The sequence below is a fragment of the Sminthopsis crassicaudata genome, chromosome 2 (genome assembly GCF_048593235.1).
Source record: "Sminthopsis crassicaudata isolate SCR6 chromosome 2, ASM4859323v1, whole genome shotgun sequence".
Lineage (NCBI taxonomy): Eukaryota > Metazoa > Chordata > Mammalia > Dasyuromorphia > Dasyuridae > Sminthopsis > Sminthopsis crassicaudata.
Genome location: NC_133618.1, coordinates 41230524 through 41250938, shown reverse-complemented (window position 1 = coordinate 41250938; position 20415 = coordinate 41230524).

The following is a 20415-nucleotide window of genomic DNA, read 5'->3' as shown; positions in this document are numbered from 1 at the left end:
CCCACATACTCCTCCAAAAGTGACTCCATCTTTTCTTCTTTTTCTCAAATCCCAATGAAGCAATATCAAAACTAGTTGTTTATTATGAAGATATTTTTTAAAAAATTGAAGGAAAAGATATTTACATATAGAAATATTTATAATAATAGAAGAGAATTGGAAATTGAGGAGATGTCCATCTATTGGGGAATGGCTTACATGAACTGATACAAAGAAAATTGCACAAAATCAGAAGAACATTATGTAAAGTAAGAGTAATATTGTATTATGATTAACTGTGAATTACTTAACTATTCCCAGCAATAAAGATTTTTAAAAAACTCATAATATCCTAAGTCAAGTGTTTAAATAATTTGTTTTTTAAATCATGTGGATCAAAGAATAAAGTCTTTAAAAACATGTGCTTTTCAGAAACTCTTGTGGTTTAACTGATTTCACTGGATCGATGTCAAGGTCACAGTTAACCTGATTTCTACTTATTTACAACTATGTTAGAATCATGTTTCAGTTGAACTTTTGTATGAGTTGGAAAGCAAAAGCAGATAAAGTGAAAATTTGGGGTTTGGTTGCAAAGGCGGATTCATTATTGTTACTTCAAGGTTCTCTCCCTCCACTTCTACCATTCAGTAACCTCTTTCTTCCTTTGAGTTTCATGTTATTAATATCTATCACTCAATCAATATTCTAGAGGCTGTCAATAGACCTCTGCCCCAAGTCATTTCCATTACTTCCTCAATTAGTTTGGTATATGACTCAAAATTTTTCTCTCCATTTCCATTTCTGTTTGCATACTAGGAGACTTTAACATACGTTTTGATTCTCCATCAAATACCCTAAACAATGGTCTTTAACCTACTCATTTCCCATGACCTACCTCAGTCATACATAAAAAGGCTATGCCTGATTTTGCTATCATCATCAAATGTAATACCTCCATGTTGAAGAATTCTGAAATCTCTTTATCCAACTTTAGCTTTTCACCTCAAGGATGAACAACAACAATACATTCCCTTATAAAATCCTACATTTTGTGCTGTGACCACCAATCCTTTGACCCTTCAGTTCTTTCCCAGGCCATCTCCCCTGCATTAGCCTCTTTCGTTTTCTCCCCATTTTGACTTTTTGATGAACCAGTTCAGCTCTATACTGATCTCCTCTCTTGAATCCCTACCCTTCTTATGATTTTACCTCTTATACCTGCCTAGCTTAACCTTGGATCATTCCCACTCTTTGTAGCCTGTGGTGCTGAGCAGAGTTGGAGAACATCATACAATCATTCTAATTGGCTCTACTACAAATTTATGTTACACAACTGGACCCTCATTACTGCTAGGCAATCCTACTCATTACAGCAACTCTTTCAAACCTTTTCATCTCTCCTCAAACCTCTCAAGGCCCCTCTTTTTCTTACCCTTTTAGCTGAGAATCTTGTCTTTATTTTACAGAAAAATATTTGAGACCATTAGCTCTGAGCTCCACTTTCTCCTCTTCTCATCTCATATCATGCATATGCCTTCTGCTTATTATCTCCTCTTTCACCCTTATCTCACATGATGATATAAACATACTATTTACCAAGGCTTATCAAGACCCTTTACCTGCTCAAGCGATCCTGTTCCTTCTCTTTTCCTCCACTAGATTGACCTCTCTCTTATCCACGTTCTTTTGCTTTCACTCTTTCTCTATCTACTGGATAATTCCCTAATATTCTTCAATTGTCAAAACTCCCTCATTTAATTTTACCATCCCTACTATCATGATATATATAAAATCTATCTTCTCTAGACTCCTTGAGAAGACCATCTATAATTGGTGCCTCTATTTTGCTTTCTCATGCTCTTCTTGATCCTTTACAAATTAGCTTCTGACCTTAAGTAGAAAGTATTTAGAAATTTATACTAGTACCTCTTCTTAATTATTACCTCTAACTGGAATAAAAGATGATTATATGCTGGAATCATTCACAAACTGGCATTTATTCCAATGGAAATAATTGTTTGATTCATGGGTCACAGATAACATTGAAATGAAAGTGGGTTCTCAGGACTACATGGGGAAATACTGCAAAGAAGCTGGGTCATTTTGGAAAAGTTCAATAGAACTGCCACCAGACCCTTCAGTCTTCTGATAAGGTGTTTATATTTCCACTTACTGTTGACACCATGGACAAATATTTTTTTAAGAATAAATGGTAAAGAACATGCACATGCTTTTGTCAAACAAAGGACTTCCTCAGTTTTGATCATGGTATATTTGAATCAAACTTGTTTGTTTCTTGAATTTCTGCCTGAATGGAGAAAGTCTTTGTTCCTATTGATTTTTCAGTCCATATCTTGATTTTTCTATTAAAATTTACCTCTTTTAGTGCTTTCTAGATACTGCCTTTATATCTATGATAACTCAGCTGCAACCTTTCAAAGAATTCTGATGACATCACAATGTAACAATGTTAATGGAGTGAAATGGATTGGTCTTAGAGTCAAGGAAATTAGAAGAAAAGTGCCTGCTGACTTTCTCATTCTGAAAGACTGCATGGTTAGAATGCTTAATATGTGGCAAAATTATTAAATGAACAAAGGATGAAGGGAGTTGACTAAAAGAGAGAAAAATCATTTTAAAGTAATTTCTTAAGCAATAATATTAGAGCATAAAGAGGTTAGAACTGGGAGACAAAAAGATTTGAGTTCTAGTCTTGGCCCTTCCTTTAGAAATTAGAATTGAATTAGAAATTGAATTGCAGACCCAGTTGAATGTGTCTGCAATCTCATCAGTTTTTTTTTTCCCCTGACAATGCATATCATAATTAATCCATACCTTCCCATTCTATATGACTTCTATCAGGGATCTACCCAAAAATTCTCCATGGGAACAGGCATCCAATGTACTACACAGGCTTTCCTCATTTTCCCTATTTGAACTCAGGTCCTCCTGACTTCAGGGTTGGTGCTCTATTCACTGCTCCACCTAGCTGCCTTGTTTCCCTAAATATCTCGAGGAATTCACTCCATTTAACTAGCCTATCTTTTCTTTCTGTTCTTTAGAAAGTGAGGCTGGTGATTTTGCATAGCTTTTCCTTAATTAAATTCAATTCTTACAAATCATTGCATCATCAGCTCTTTGATGTCATGGTGTGGTTTACAACCATTTGCAAGCATTAAGTAGCTGTGTCACCCTAGGCCAGTGACTTAATTTCTCTGAACATTATCTGTAATGCTAGAGGATTAAAGTGGATCAGTGGTTCCAAATCTAATGCTCATGGGCCCCTGGAAGACCAAAAAAAATATTGGAAAGGGTCCAGAAATTCATACACAGAGCTCATACTGTCACTTTTTCTTAGTGAGTACTAATGAAATAACTACTAAGTCATGTAGCCATCTTCTAAATTTTAAGTACTCAAAAAACAGACTAGATAGTCTCTAAGGTTTTTTAAAAAACTCTAATATTCCACATCTTTTTTAAAATTGAGAGCAGGATTGAGAACATGAAGTGAAACACTTCCATATAGTTAGGAATTCTAATGCTGAGCAGGTTGTGGTACAAATGATGTTAGGAAGAATTGGCTAGCAAGATTCAGGGAATTCCTGGCATCCTTAATTAATTTATACACAAAACTTGCACACAATTTTATTTATTTTAGTAGTATTTTATTTTTCTAAAATACATGCAAAGTTAGTTTTCAAGATTCATCTTTGCAAAATCTTGTGTTCCAAAGTTTTCTCCCTCTCACCCTCTCTTTTTCCTCTACTAAGACAACTAGCAATTCAATGTAGGTTATAAACCTACTTGTATTCTTATAAACATATTTCCATTTGTCATGCTGTACAAGAAAATTAGATCAGTGGGGGAAAAACACGAGAAAGAAAAGAAAATAAGCAACAAGCAAAAATCACCAAAAAAGGTGCAAATACTATGTTTTTATATACATTCAATTTCTCTCAGGATGTGGCTGGTATTTTCCATCACAAGTCTATTAGAATTGTCTTGGATCATTTTATTGTTGAAAAGAGCTAAGTCCATCACAGTTAATCATCACATAATCTTGTTACTGTGTGTATAATGTTCTCTTGGTTCTGTTCATTTCCACTTAGCATTAGTTCATATAAGTCTTTCCAGGCTTTTCTAAAATCAGCTTGCTCATCATTTCTTATAGAAAAATAATATCCCATTTCATTCATATTCCATAACTTATTTGGTCATTCCCCAATTGATGGGCATCCACTCAATTTCTAGCACCTTGATGCTACAAAAGGGCTGCTACATTTACTTTTATTTTTTTATTTATAAGATATATGCATAGGTAATTTTTCATCATTGATCCTTGGAAAACCTTCTGTTCCAACTTTTTCCCTCCTTCCCCCCACTCCCTCCCCCAGATGGCATGTAGACTAATACATGTTAAATATGTTAAAGTACATGTTAAATACAATATATGTATACATGTCCATAGTTATTTTGCTGCACAAGAATCGGACTTTGAAATAATGTAAAATTAAGCTGAGAAAGAAATAAAAAATGTCGGTGGACAAAAATAGAGGGATTGGGAATACTATGTAGTGGTTCACATTCATTTCCCAGAGTTCTTTCACTGGGAGTAAGTAGTTCTATTCATTATTGAACAAAGGGAACTGATTTGGTTCATCTCATTCTTGAAGAGGGCCATGTCCATCAGAATTGATCATCATATAATATTGTTGTTGAAGTATGTAATGATCTCCTTGTCCTGCTCATTTCACTCAGCATCAGTTCATGTAAGTCTCTCTAGGCCTTTCTGAAATCATCCTTTTGGTAATTTCTTACAGAACAATAATATTCCATAATATTCATATACCACAATTTATTCAGCCATTCTCCAATTGATGGGCATCCATTCAGTTTCTAGTTTCTGGCCACTACAAAGAGGGCTGCCACATATAGGTCCCTTTCCCTTTTTTAGTATTTCTTTGGGATATAAACCCAATAGTAACACTGCTGGATCAAAGGGTATGAACAGTTTGATAATTTTTTGAACATAGTTCCAAATTGCTCTCCAGAATGGGTGGATCCGTTCATAACTACACCAACAATGTATTAGTGTCCCAGTTTTCCCACATCCCCTCCAACATTCAACATTATCTTTTTCTGACATCCTAGCCAATCTGAGAGGTTACACTTTTATTTATTTTTTTAAAGTATTTGATATTCTGATGGAATTGTGATCTCATCAATTTGCAACTTTTTTCCAGTAATGGATATCACAGCTAATCCATGACTGCCCATTATGTGTAACTTTTATTGATATCTATCAAAAAATACTCCTTGGGAATGGGCCTCTAATGTGCTATAGGCTTTCTTCACTTTCCCCAGATATCCCAAGGAGTTATCTGGTCATATGCCTGTCATTCTTCATTCCACTTGACTAGCCCATTTTCTCTTTCTGTTTTTTAGTGCCATTTCTACTTCCGTGGTAAGCACTTCAGGGACTATGATGATCCAAATATGGTGGTCTCTCCATTCATGATAGAGAAAATTTTGTTGTAGTAAATTTTGTAAATCTTTTCTTTGGGGCATAGTCCTTTTTTCCATTTTCATGCTTGAATGATTTGGAATACATATTTTGTGAAGTTTTCTTTAGACTAGTTTTTTGCTTCATTTTGTTTTATGAGAGATACTGCTTATATATTATTGACCATAACCCTTTTCATAAGAATTCAGCGATGAGTTAATATTCTAACCTAAATTTGACTTTAGGAGCCAAATCTCTCAGTTTAGCAAATGAGTGAATATGTGCTGATTAATGTTTTCTGGGCTCTTTTGATTTCCTTGTTGTGACAATTAAGTTTATATTTTTAAAAATTCTGGATAAAATTATTATAGTTGCTGCTGATGTTATTTATGTCACCTAGTTCCTAATTTTTTTTTAATGAACTAAATAATTCAGGGTTAAATCTTGACCATATGCAAAACATCTCTTTCCCATTAGTATTCTTTCTTCTTGCTTTCTTAGAGTTTAAGTAACTTACTTAAGGGGTAAGTGTGTGTCAGAGGTAGGACTTGAATCCAGATCTTTACACTAGCTCCTTATACTTTAGTCTATACCACATTGTTTCTTATACATGTAAAAGGAAATCAAGGAAATTTTTTTGATAAAGAGGTGTAAAAACATGATGCTTTGCATCTGTAATTGATGGACCAGGATGATAATGGGGAGAGGGAGAGGGAGAGGGAGAGGGAGAGGGAGAGGGAGAGGGAGAGGGAGAGGGAGAGGGAGAGGGAGAGGGAGAGGGAGAGGGAGAGGGAGAGGGAGAGGGAGAGGGAGAGAGGGAGAGGGAGAGGGAGAGGGAGAGGGAGAGGGAGAGGGAGAGGGAGAGGGAGAGGGAGAGGGAGAGAGAGAGAGAGAGAGAGAGAGAGAGAGAGAGAGAGAGAGAGAGAGAGAGAGAGAGAGAGAGAGAGAGAGAGAGAGAGAGAGAGAGAGAGAGGGAGGAGAGAGAGAGAGAGAGAGAGAGAGAGAGAGAGAGAGAGAGAGAGAGAGAGAGAGAGAGAGAGAGAGAGAGAGAGAGAGAGAGAGAGAGAGAGAGAGGGAGAGGGGGAGAGGGGGGAGAGGGGGGGAGAGGGGGGAGAGGGGGAGAGGGGGAGAGGGGGAGAGGGGGAGAGGGGGAGAGGGGGAGAGGGGGAGAGGGGGAGAGGGGGAGAGGGGGAGAGGGGGAGAGGGGGAGAGCGGGGAGAGGGGGAGAGGGGGAGAGGGGGAGAGGGGGAGAGGGGGAGAGGGGGAGAGGGAGAGAGGGAGAGAGAGAGATTCAGAGAGACAAAGAGACAGACAGAGTGTAAAAGACAAAACAATGGCTGGGAGTGTCAACTGAGCTTATACTTTTGCATGGGGAAGGCAGCCATTCCTAGCTGTATCTGCCTTTGCTTCTTATTTTTATCCCTACTTGTATCCAATCCCAGCATTTGCTCCTGGATGCCCCTTCAGCTGTTCTCTTAGTTTTTTGGCTCTTCTTCTTCTCCATCCTCTTGGATTAAAATGGACAAGCAAAACTTTAAGAGACTTGCTTCAATAATGCACAAAGCCATTTATAGACATCTTGAAAACAAGAAGTATACAGTCTTAATAGATGATTTTGAAAAAGTTTTACCTTTTCTAATATCTTTAAGAATTCTTTTCAAATGTGGTTCATGATGTTGGCAACCAGTGGCTTCAGAGGGAAAAGTGAGGCTATGATTTTGTGCAGCTTTCCATCACTTCACTCCAGTTCTTGCATGTCATGTCATCACCTCCTGATATCATGGCCCTCCTTGAGAATGAAGAATAAGCAATTAATGATTATAAGAGTGTAGTTGTAAGAATGGTCTGAGTGATTCAAGATTTGAGTTCCACCACATTAATGCTTTCTTAATCACAGTCTCCATTTTATTTCTTGGATGAATAAACTTAATTTAAGACTACTCCCATTACATGGGAATAGTAGTATGTGCACAGGGAAGAGCTGGGATCTGATTATTAGTACTACCCTCTACCATGTGGTTGAATGTTCATCCTCTACCTCAGCATCTCTCGCAACTGCCTCTACTGTTTGCCCTTCCTGTTTACTGTGATGTAGTTACCATGGAATTTGTCCCAGTTGTTTGCTCTTCAGAGACCAAAACAGTTTTTTAAACTGTATGCCAGTGATCAATGACATATCTGTATTACTGGGAAAGGGGCAGTTTCCTGCCTTTCACTTTATTGTACCTGATATACCATCCTCCCCCAACTTCAACAGTTTAATGGATCTGATTGCTTCAATGTGAGGACTCCCTCCAGTGGTGCAGACTGAAACACATTCCCAAATATTTTATCTCATATGTCTTATCAATGTCCTTCTGTCAGTGGTCCAATGAAAATCTATCCAATACACAGATAATTTTCCATATCTCTTGACGTTACACAGATGTCAATGCATCATTTATTTATCCTTTTATTCTTTGTTCTTACTACATAAACACTTTACCCATTTTTAGTTATGCTTTTCATTTCACACATATCACACCCATGTGGATGCACATCCACCCATACCAGAAGAACAGTTTAGACAATAATTTATATATTTAAATATATATGGGGATGGAAAAAGAAGAAAGGAGGAAAGGAGAAGGGATGTTTCTTAACAATTTGTTATTATATAAATTGCTCTCTTGTGCTCACTTGACTCTACCTCAGTTCATAGTTCTCAGATTTATTAAAAACCATTCTTCTTATGATTTCTTATGACATAACAATATTCCAATGCATTCTTATACCATAACTTGTTTAGCTATTCCCCAATTGGTGGGCATCTTTTTAGTTTTTAGTGCCGATTTTCTTTTATATGGTTCTATTTATACAATCCATTGTTAGTAGTATGTTGCAGGCTTACTCTCACCATTCATTTCTCCACTGTCTTTTGGCTGATCCACAACATTGATTTTTCAGAAAATATGATATTTTCTGCTTCATAGTTATATAGAAGCACTGGAAAAATATTGATGCTAAAAAGATTGCTTATTTCCTTAGGAAGAAGATAGTGCTGATAAATTTCAAAAACATAATCCGCTATTTTCTTTTCCTCTTATTTAATTCTGGACCCATGGCAGTGTCTATCTTCATTGTCTGAACTATGTATACACTAATGAGCTTACTCTGTGGGTAATACATATCATAGAAACTCCTTTTTCCTCCCTTAAATTCAATCCAATCAAACATTTATTAAGCACCTACTATTTGTTTTGCACTGTGCTAAAGATTGAATTAATAACAATAAAAAAGACAATCTTTGCTTTCAATTAGCTTACAATATAAAGGGGAACACCACATCCAAAAGGAGGATAGAAAATGGTGGAGGGAGAGAGAATATCAGAGGATAGCAGTACATTGGCATTTTGTTCCATGGAATTGAAACTAAAAAGAGTAACAGGTGTAAAATGAAGTGAGCTGAAACTCTAGTTTCTCTCCTCTATAAAGGAAAATATTGGGAAGAGTTTGATATTTCTGTTCTCTAACCCTAGATTCAGAAGAGAGAAAGCTGAAGAAGATGGTGTTAGTCAAGGCTTGAGCCAGCACCACAATGATGAAATTAGAGGTGATGAGTTTATCATCATCTGAGAGGCATCTTGTTCATTAGAGCTAAAACCAGGAAGGAAACGCAGAAACAAAATGGAATCTTTAAGTCGTGTCTAGTTAAATTCTGGTCAATTAATATTTGATTTTTTTCTACATGTCTCTGAAACCTGGATCAAATTATTTTACCTTTCCTAGTTTCTCAATTTTTCCACTTTTCCCCACTTCATTTCTCTCATTAAAAACAATATTCACTTCCCTTAGTAATGCTCACTTGTCTTCCTGTCTTTCAAAAAATCATTATGGTAATATTTCTAAAGTTCACTTTTATGTTTGATAATTTCCCTCTGATGGGTTATGGAACTATTCACAAAACATTTGAGAAGGGTTTTCATCACCTACTTCATGACCTTGAAACTGTATAACCACTGAAGATACATACATATATAAATATATATATATATTATATGTGTATATATGCATATATATATATACACATATTATACATAATATATACATATATTATGCATATGAATAGAAATATGTTATGTATAGATATCTTTATAAACACATATACATATGTAAACTTCCATTTGCTTTTTGATCCATAAATTTCTTATCAAACATTTGCTTTTAGTGTAGACCCTATTTACTAAAAGAATCCTAATCTGAACTTTTCTTATAACATAATAACACATAAATTAGAGTACTTATATAGAAATGAAATATGATTTTGGATCATTATTTTGGCATATGCTAATACAGTGTTTCCCTGATTGAGTCATTCTTTGAAACTTCACTTAGAATTCTACTTGCTCACTGATTCTAAATAGAAGCCTTCATCAAATGAAATGAATTCTCTTAATTGCATGTGTGCATTGGAATTTTCAGATAATTTATAGATCTATTTATTCTCCAGCACCACTAGAAGATGCAATGAGCAATTTTTTTAGAAATGAGACTTTGCAGAAGGGTGATGTCACCCAGTCTTTTTAGAATACTCTTTGTGTGGGGAAGAGCAGCTAACTAAAGTAATTTAATATTTTTCATTGGCAGAAAAGCAGATTTTTTAGAGTTTGCAAAGAAATTTAAAATCATCTAGTCCAACTACTTAATTTTTGTAGATAAAGAAACTGAATATAAATAACAGTAAAACTAAAATTAAAGGCTGGGCTTTATGACTGCCTGTTCAAGTTTTTTCTCCACTGTATAATGTTGCCTAATATTCACGAATCTTTTATTTATTGCCACATATAACATTAATAGTAATAATAAAAACTAGCACTTACACAGCACTTTGAGTTTTGCAATGTACTCATAACTATTATCTCATTTTATCCTCACAATCCTGAGAAATAGGTATTATTATTTATTCCATTATACCTCTTTTCAGATAAAGTAACTGAAGCAAATAGAGATTAAGTGACTTGCCCAGGACCACACAACTATTAAGTGTCTGGGGATGAACTTGGGTCTAACTTGGCTCCAAGTCCAAGAACCTATAATCACTGTACCACCTAGCTACCAAATATCTGAATATAGTACAGTGGCAAAACATAAATTAAAAAGAGGTAATTCACATACATGTAACATCTCGTCTGCTTTTACTTTCCCAATTCACACTCGCATTGAATGTGTTGCATTTTTTTGAAATATGAATTTAGCAACATAAGTGAATATGAATAGAGAGAACCAATAAATCTTAAGGATCAGGAAGAGAGCTAGCAATAAAACTCCTGGCCTCAGAGGTCTGTACACTAATATACAAAATGAATTTGAGATGCTAATGTAAGGAAGCAAATTTGACCTTATTGATTTAACTGAGACTTTACAAGATACTACTCATGGCTAGAATCTAGTTTTTGAAGAAGAAATATCTTGTACAAAAAAGAATAGAAAAACAAAAGAGGTGATGGAGTATTAGTATATCAGTCAATTTTCTTTCTTTTTATTTGTTTTGTATTGCTGTATTTTATTTTTGTTATATTTATTTCTCAATACATTTATGTGTTGCATAACCATTCTTTGTGACAAAGATTTAAAAAGGAACGAGAAAAAAGTTAAAACTAAAGCTAGTTAACTAATTAAAGCTAAGTAATATATTGCTTCCATCTGACTGCCTATTCAATATTCTATAAACCAATCCCATACCTGTTGGAATATACAGGAGCCATCTGATAGTGGCTGCTGGAGATCCAACTCAGAATGGATCTCCTCTTGTGAAAGATGATATGAGGAGACTGAGAGGCAGTTGCTGTTCTCTGAGCTCTTTCACTGAGAGGTGTTGCATTGTCTGACCTCTCTCCTCTTCCTTCTACCTCCAATTTATCTCAAGATAAATTGAGTCCAAAACACCTGTGTCAGCAAAGGCTGCCCTGCAACAACTTCAGATGCTATGATCCACAGCTGTGGAGGCTCTCGGGAAATTGATCTGTCCCTTAATATATATCTCTGCAGTGAAAGGTGAAAGTTGTACTTTTCCCACTCTTTTCTGGGTCAAAAGTTGAGTATAGTAATCATACAATTTTTATCTTATTTTTTTGCCATTGTTCCTTACATTATTTTAGTTATTGTGTATATTGTTTTCCAGGTTGTACTTGTATTAGTCTATATAAGTTCATACGAATCTTCCCATTTTCCTCTAAATTCTAGGTGGTGTGATTGATGGGGTACTAGACATAGAATCAGAGACTTGAATTCAAATTCTGTCTGAGATGCTTATTAGCAGTATAACTCTGGACAAGACAATAGCCTCTGTTTGTGACAGTTTTCTGATCTGTAAAATGGGGATAATAATAGTACCTTACTCCCAGAGTTGTGAGTTTAAAATAAGTAAATATATGTAAAGAGATTTTCAAGTCTTAAGGTACTATATGAATATTATTAATTCTTTATATTCATTGTTTCTTGCAGCATAGTAATCCTCCCTTGTATTCATGTACCACAATTAACAATCATCCTCCCAAATGACTAAATCAATTTTTAATATCAAAATTCTCCCAGTGATCATAATTGACTGTAAATGTTAGAATGTGATGATTTCAGAAGAATTAAATTACAGGTGATCCAAAAAGGCAATGGAAAGATGCATGGTGTCATCAAGCTTCAGCATATTACCAGTAATTACTTAGATTCAAGAAATGAAGTAAAAGATATCATCAAATATACATGTATAATCTATATCAGATTGCTTGCTATCTTAGGGAGTGACGAGGTAAGGGAGGGAGGGAGAAAAGAAAATTTGGAATTCAAATCTCTCTCTCTCTCTCTCTCTCTCTATGTATATATATATATATATACATATATATATATATATTTATAGAAAGAGAAGAAAGAAAGAGGGAGAGGGAGAAAGGGGGACTAAGAAAGGAGATGGGTTGGTTACAAAATAGGAATAAGGGATAACATAGATCAAGTATATTGCATTATTATTAACAAAATAATGAAAAAAAAATCAAAGGATGATCTTTGGCACAATGGACAGATCCTCGGTGATGGGTAGTGGTGGTGGTAATATATAGAAAAAAATAGCATAATGAATTTCAGAGAAGGCAGGTTCATCTCCTCCTGGTAGAGGAAATAATCACATAAAAAAGATCATAGATTGAGATATATGGCATTAGTAACTAATTAATAAGTATATATTAAGTATCATTACTTATGTGATTCTTGGGTGAATCATCCAACGTACTTGAGCTTCAGTTTCTTCATATGTAAAATGAGAGAGATGGATTTGATAGCTTTTGAAGTCCTTTCCAACTCAAGAACTATGATCTTATACTATCCCAGGCATTGTGGTAGAAGTTGGTGATAATAAACACATCTTTAGGCCAAATTAAAATCAGTAATCTCAAAATAGGTAGTAAAGGATAAGCTTTTGGTAAAGTGTGAAATTTTACACATCAGTTTTTTTCTCTCAGGAGGAAAAAAATAACAATTTATATCAATTTTCAAGAATGAATACCTTAAGATAACCTGGTGGGAGGGCCTGGGGAGGATAGAAATGGAACCTTTCTGTTATGCCTCAAATGTATGTATCCTTTCAGTTAGCAAATATTTATTGAACACCTGTAGTTAATATGTTTCTCAGCTCATGAGGTCCAACCAATATATACACTCCTGGCCCTTTTTAAGCGGTGGAGCACCTTTGCCCTGTCTCTTCCTTGTGTTTCCTGTCAGGCCAAAGAAATCATGGCCAAATTTTCTAAGCAGTGTATCTTGGGTGTGCTTTTGGTTGGTGCCAGGAAACAGAATAGAGGCAATAAGGAAAAAAAAAAAAAAAAAAAAAAAAAAAAAAGGTGCTGCAGCCTTGGAAAAATAGGAAGTTAGTTCATTTTGAAGGGTGGGGGATTTTTTTTTTTCTTTTATGAGTGATAAGAGTGTTTTTGTTTACTTAAAAGGGGCAGGGCATTCAATGGCATTATCTAAACCAGACCTTGTTTGTGAATGGATTCAGATTCTGAAGCCTGGGAAAGTGCTGGCACTAAGTGAAACTGAAGTGTTTTTAAACCTCAGGAAAATCCCTTAAGTCTCTTGATTATTGCTATAGCACTGATGACTGAGGAAGGAACAAATATTAAGGCTCTTTGTACTTTACCTGTGGAGATCAGACTATGTAAGTCAGAAAAATGTAGGGCTGCATCCTAAAGGTGCTCTGAGTGTTAGCTCCTTTCTTTTCCTCCCTTCTCCTGTTCTATCCTGTGTTCTTCACCTCTCTTCCTTTCTTTTCCCTTGGAGAAATAAGTATAAGAAGGAAATTATAGGGGATTGTTTGTCTACTTAGCTATTAAAACAATATTTTTTTAATGAGAAATGTCTTGAAAGTGCTGTATGCTTTGGGGCTAAAGTCCAAAGATGGGATTCTGGGTAGAAAGGGATGCTTGAATAGTCTGCAGACTTTACTAAGGACTTCTTGGAAAATGGTAATAAAAAGAGACCAAAATAAACAAGTCTACTTTAGAGTCATGCAAACAAGGCCCAGGTCAATTTATGGAGAGGATTAAGTTTATCTTTGATGACCTTCCATTTCCCTCTTCCCACCGGATTCCTTTCTCCTTATGACAACTGTTTGATATCTCCTTGCTGATCCCTGCTTGATCAGAGTGACTGTGGAAGCTTTCCCTCTCAAGTGCCTCAGAATCTAAAATTATTCTTGCCTCTGACACCTCGTTATCTTAAGAAATTCATTATACAGCAATAGCTGAAATTTTCATACACATAATTTATCATCTATCATCTATCTATCCATTACTATTTATTTATATTTCAGCTATATGATGCAGTAGATAGAATGCATGGAGTCTTCCCGAGTTGAAATCTGGCCTCAGATACTAGCTGTGTCACCCTGGGCAAGCTACTTAACACTGTTTACCCTGTTTGCCTCAATTTCCTCACCTGTAAAATGAACTAGAGAAGGAAAAGGCAAGCCATTCAGATATCTTTGCCAAGAAATCTCAAATGGGATCATGAGGAGTTGGACATAATTAAAAACAACTGAACAACCACAAGAAGTACATACATATGTAAATATATATACACTATATATGTTTACCTATACACATGCATGTATGCATATGTGTGCACACACATGTATATATCTTTAAGCACTTTAACACTAAGTCAGAGATGATTATTATACATATTAAAATGCCAAGTGATTCTGAATGTCAGGACAGATGTTAGATCTGGATAAGTAGATCTGAAAATCATTAGGAAAAAGATGATCATTGACTCCATGGGAGCAGATAATATAACCTAACGAAATAATGTAGAAGAGGAAGACAAGAAGATGAAGGACAGAGTGTTGAGGAACACATATGGTTAATGTGTATGACTTAGATGGAGATGCGGCGGTGGATACTGAGAATGTTGAAGCTTGTTGGAAGAAAACGAGGAGAAAGCATTATTACAGAACATATCACAATCAACACCAAGGTAACTGTGTTCATTCAAAAGAATAAATCCCTAATGGCAGTAATGGAGGTATTTCAGCATGGAAAGTGGGAAAGGGCCAGGAGGGGATAGTTTTAAGGGATTGTTTTTCTAATACCCTTCAATTTACAGATTCCCCGAGTTACCTGCAAACAAAGTCAGTCCAGCCTATTAATGATATTTTTGAAGGTAGAATCATTACATAATTCCACAGGTCACTAATACTAACTACATTAGGAGGAAATTATGTAGCGATAGTAGTCCTCCTGATGTCAATCTCTTCCTCTACCAAGGTATTTCCATGCACAGCTATAATTCAGGCAAACAAAACACTCTAGAAAACATTGTCTATCACATTTGTTATTTGGGATACCACAGAATCTGGTGCTGGCAAATACATAGTGTACAGGCAAGTGAGTGGGGGCAAACCAGGAGACTGATGTAAGTTAAATCATTTGCTCAGTTGCTCAGAAGTTGTTTAAATATTTAGAAATGGCATACTTAGCTTCAGGTCACATTGCTTTCTCCCTCTACTGACCTCAGTGCTAACTATGGGTAGCATGACTTTTATAAGTGTTTTGTAAGTATTTGTCTGTTGATAGTTGGACTGATTGCAACTTCCATTGGCCTTAAAGCAGACAGGTGATACTTGTTGTGTATATCATAGTGTGTGTATGGGAGGGGTTGGAAACAAGCATTCATTGAGTACCTGTTATATGCCAGGCACTGGGCTAAGTGCTTTACAAATATTATCTCATTTGATGGTGAAGATTCCATTTATATATGAATTGGACTACATGTCTGGGTCCCTGTCAACCTTCAGATTCTGTGATTCTCTGATCAACACCTCATTGTGCACAATAGTCCTGGGGCTAGAGATAGGAAAATCAAAATTAAAATGGTCTCTGCTTTTAAGGAACTCATATTTTACTTATTATTATACTCCCATTTACAGCATTATTACTTAGCTGAATTATTGAAGTACCTACCAAGATGCAACCAATTTGATAAAGATTAAAGACCAAATTCAGACTCATCGTGAAGATAATTCTATGCTCTATTCATTTAAAAAAATATTTTCCCATTATATATAAAAATGATTTTAACATTTTTTAAAGTTTTGAGTTCCAAATTCCATTTGTTCCTCATTCCTCTCCCCATTCCCTGAAATAGTAAACAATCCAATATAGGCTATATATGTATAATCAGGTAAAACATATTTATATATTATTCATTTGTGAAAGAAAACACAACCAAAAAATGAAAGTGAAAATAGTATGATTTGCATATATCCAGATAACAGCAGTTCTTTCTCTGGAGATAGATGGCGTTTTTCATCATGAGTCTTTTGGAGTTTTATTAGGTCATCATATAACTAAATCATTCAGAGCTCTTCATCATATAATATTGCTGTTCCTATATACAAAGTTCTTCCTGGTTTTGCTGACTTTATCAGTTCATGTAAGAATTTTCAAATAATCCTGCTCATCATTTCTTATAGAACAATGATATACCATTACAAATATATACGTATATTGATTAGTGATAAGGATATGAACTTGGACAGATTGGCTACATATTTGCATAGTATTTCTCAATAGCATATCATTAATCATTGCTGAAGCCATTGACAAATCACTTCAGATTGAAGTAAATCCTTCCCTAAATGAAGTTCCAACTGAAGAAGAGGTTTTTTCTTCCTTTTTCTCTTTATTTTTTGATTTGAACATTATTGTGTTTTAATTTTCAATAGTATTTTTCAAATGCACGTAGAAATAATTTTCATCATTCATTTTTGTAAGATTTTGTGTTCCAAATTTTTCTCCCTCCTTCCCTTACCTCTCACTCCTCAAGATAGCAAGTAATCTGATGTAGGATGTAGGTTAAACATGCACAATTCTTTTAAACATATTTCCATATTTGTCCTTGTGCAGGAAAAACCAGATCAAAAGGGAAAAAAGACACTAGAAACAAAGAAAAAAGTGAAAATAATGCTTTGATACAAATACAAATTAAGACAACTCTAAGATACCACTTCATACTTCTCAGATTGACCAAGATGACAGGAAAAGATAATGATAAATGTTTTTCCCCCCTGAGGTAAATGGGATAAGTGACTTGTCCAGGATCATACAGCTAGGAAGTATTAAGTGTCTGAGGCCATATTTGAACTCAGATCCTCCTGACTTCAGGGCTGGCACTATATCCACTGCACCATCTAGCTGCTTCTGATCATGATAAATATTGGAAGGCATGTGGGGAAACTAGGACACTAATACATTGTTGGTGGAATTGTGAATTGATCCAACCATTCTGGAGAGCAATTTGGAGCTATGTTCATAGGGCTATCAAACCATACTTATCTTTTGATCCCCCAGGGTTTCTACTGGGCTTGTATCCCAAGAGATCATAAAAGAGGGGAAAGGATTCACATGTGCAGAGATGTTTGTAGCAGCCATTTTTATAGTGGCAAGGGAGTGGACATTGTATGGATACCCATCAATTTGGGAATTGGATAAAGTATGGCACATGAATGTAATGGGATATATTATTGTTCTATAAGAAATGACAAGCAGGCTGATTTCAGAAAAGCCTGGAAAGATTTATATGAACTTATGGAAAATGAAGGGAGTAGAACCAAGAGAACATTGCACACAGAAACATCAAGATTATGTGATGAACTTGGCTTTTTTCAACAATGAGGTGTTTCAAGAAAATTCTAATAGATTTGTGATAGCTGCATCCAGAGAGAGAACTATGGAAATGGTATGTGGATCAAAGCATAGTATTTTCACTTTTTTTTTTTTTTTTTTTTTTTTTTTTTTGGTGCTTGTGTTCTTTGCTTGTTTTTTTTTTCTTGTATTTTTTCTCCTTTTGATCTGATTTTTCTTGTGCAGTGAAGTACAATATGTTGAAATATATTTAGAAGAATCACACATTTTTAACCTGTATCAGATTGTTTGCTATAGGGGAGAGGGAAAGGAGGAGGAAGGAAGAAAATTTGGAACACAAGATTTTGCAAGCATCAATCTTAAAAACTATCTTTGCATGTATTTGGAAAAATTTTTTAAAAACTATCATTAAAAGTATTTTTGTATATGTGGGTGCTTTTTTCTCTTTTATGATCTCTTCATAATCTAGCCAGTGGTGACACTGCTGGATCAAATGGTATGTACTGTTTGATAGCCCTTTAGGCATAGTTTCAAATTGCTCTCTAGAACAGTTCAATCATTTCACAACAAATTTGCATTTTTCTAATTAATAGTTATTTAGAGCATTTTTTCATATGGTTACAAATGGCTTTAGTTCACCAAAAAATTGTCCATATCCTTTGACCATTTACCAATTGAAAAATGACTTGTATTCTTATAAATGAGTGAGTTATCTATATATTTTAGAAATAAGGCTTTTATCAGAAACACTGGCTACAAAAATGTTTTCCCATCTTTTGCTTCCCTTATTGTTGGAATACATGGGAGAGCTGCTGAAATACACGGGAGCCACCTGACAGTGGCTGCTGGAGATCCAAAACCCAGAATGGATCTCCTCTTGTGAGAGGATGTCACAAGGAGACTGAGAGGCAGTTGCTGTTCTCTGAGCTTTTTCACTGAGAGGCTGTTGCATTGTCTGACCTCTCTCCTCTTCCCTCTGCCTCCAATTTATCTCATTCCCAGTCCACAACATCTGTGTCAGCAAAGGCTGCCCTGCAACAACTTCAGATGCTATGATCCACAGCTGTGGAGGCTCTCAGAGAATTGACCTGTCCCTTAACACCTTATAATCTTGACTATATTGGTTTTGTTTGTGCAAAATCTTTTTTAATTTAAGGCAATCAAAATTATCCATTTTGCATTTCATAATGTTCGATTCATTCTTTGTCATAAATTGCTCCCTTCTCCACAGATCTGACAGGTAAACTATACCTTGCTCTCCTGATTTGCTTATACTATCACCCTTTGTCTAAATCATGAACCCATTTTGACTTTATCTTGGTATAGGGTGTTAGATTTGATCAATGACTAGTTTTTGTCACATAACTTTCTAATTTTCTCAGACATTTTTATTAAATAATGAGTTCTTATCACAGAACCTGTAGTCTCTGGTTTATCAAATAGAAATGACTGTAATCATTGACTATTGCATTGTGTATCTAACCTATTCCACTGATCTACTATTCTGTTTCTTAGCCAGTACTAAATGGTTTTGATGACCATCACTTTATATTATGGTTTTTATAATATAATTTTAGCCATGTTGTCAAATGCTTTCAATAAGGATGAACATGGCATCAAGATCTACAACAACACTGATGGTAAATTCTTCAACTTGAAAAGGTTATTAGCCAAAACCAATGAGGGAATATTGTTACATGATTTGTTGTTTGCAGATTATGCATTCAATGCAGTTTTTGAAGCTAAGATGCAACACGGTATGGATCAATTCTCTGCTGTGTGTGCTAATTTTGACCTAACAATTAACACCAAGAAAACACAAGAACTCCATCAGCCAGAACTACACCATCCATATATGGAACCATTGGTTATAGCAAATGGAGAAGTTTTGAATGTTGTAGATAAAGTTTACTTACCCCGGCAGCATACTTTTTAGGGATATACACATTGATAATGAGGTTGAAACATGTATTGCCTGAGCTAGCTCATTGTTTGGGAGGCTCCAAAGGAAGGAGTGGGAGAGAAGAAATATTAGACTGACTACCTCTTTGTAGTATGCTTGTGAAACCAGGACAATATGCTAGCACTGAATCCTTTCCATTTAAATTGATTTAGGAAGATTTTGAAGATCACTTGGAGTGATAAGATATCAGAGGTCCTTTGAGGAACCTTTCTTCAGCTAAACAGCCAAAGCTTCAAACTCTAGCAAACTCCAATGAGTTAGCCATGTTGTTCAAATGCCAACAAAAAAGCTATTTTATGGAGAGCTCACCCAGGGCAAGTGTTCACACAATGGTCAAAAAAAGTGATACTAGTTCCTTCTCAAAGCCTCTCAAGAATTTTGGAGTTGGATTTGTGTCATGGGAGACACTGGCACAGGACCGCCCTTTTAGAGAAGTTGTGCTCAATGAGCAAAGCAGAATTGAAGCAGCTCAAAAAAAAAAAAAAAAAAAAATGGGAGATGCACCAATTAAGAGAATCCACCCCAAATATTCACATGAAATTTGTGTGCAATCTGCCGCAGAGCTTATATTGGTCTAATCAGCCACAATCAGATGCAATGTAACTTGACTCTAATACAGTGATAGCATTCTGGTTCTCTTTGAGAATGAAGGATAACACCATGTCTCAATTTGTCCAGCCATTTCCCAATTGATGGACATTCCCTCAATTTCCAATTCTTGGCCACTATAAAAAGAGCTGTTATAAATATTTTTGTACAAATGGGTCTTTTCCTGCCCCCTTCTCTCTTTTTAATCT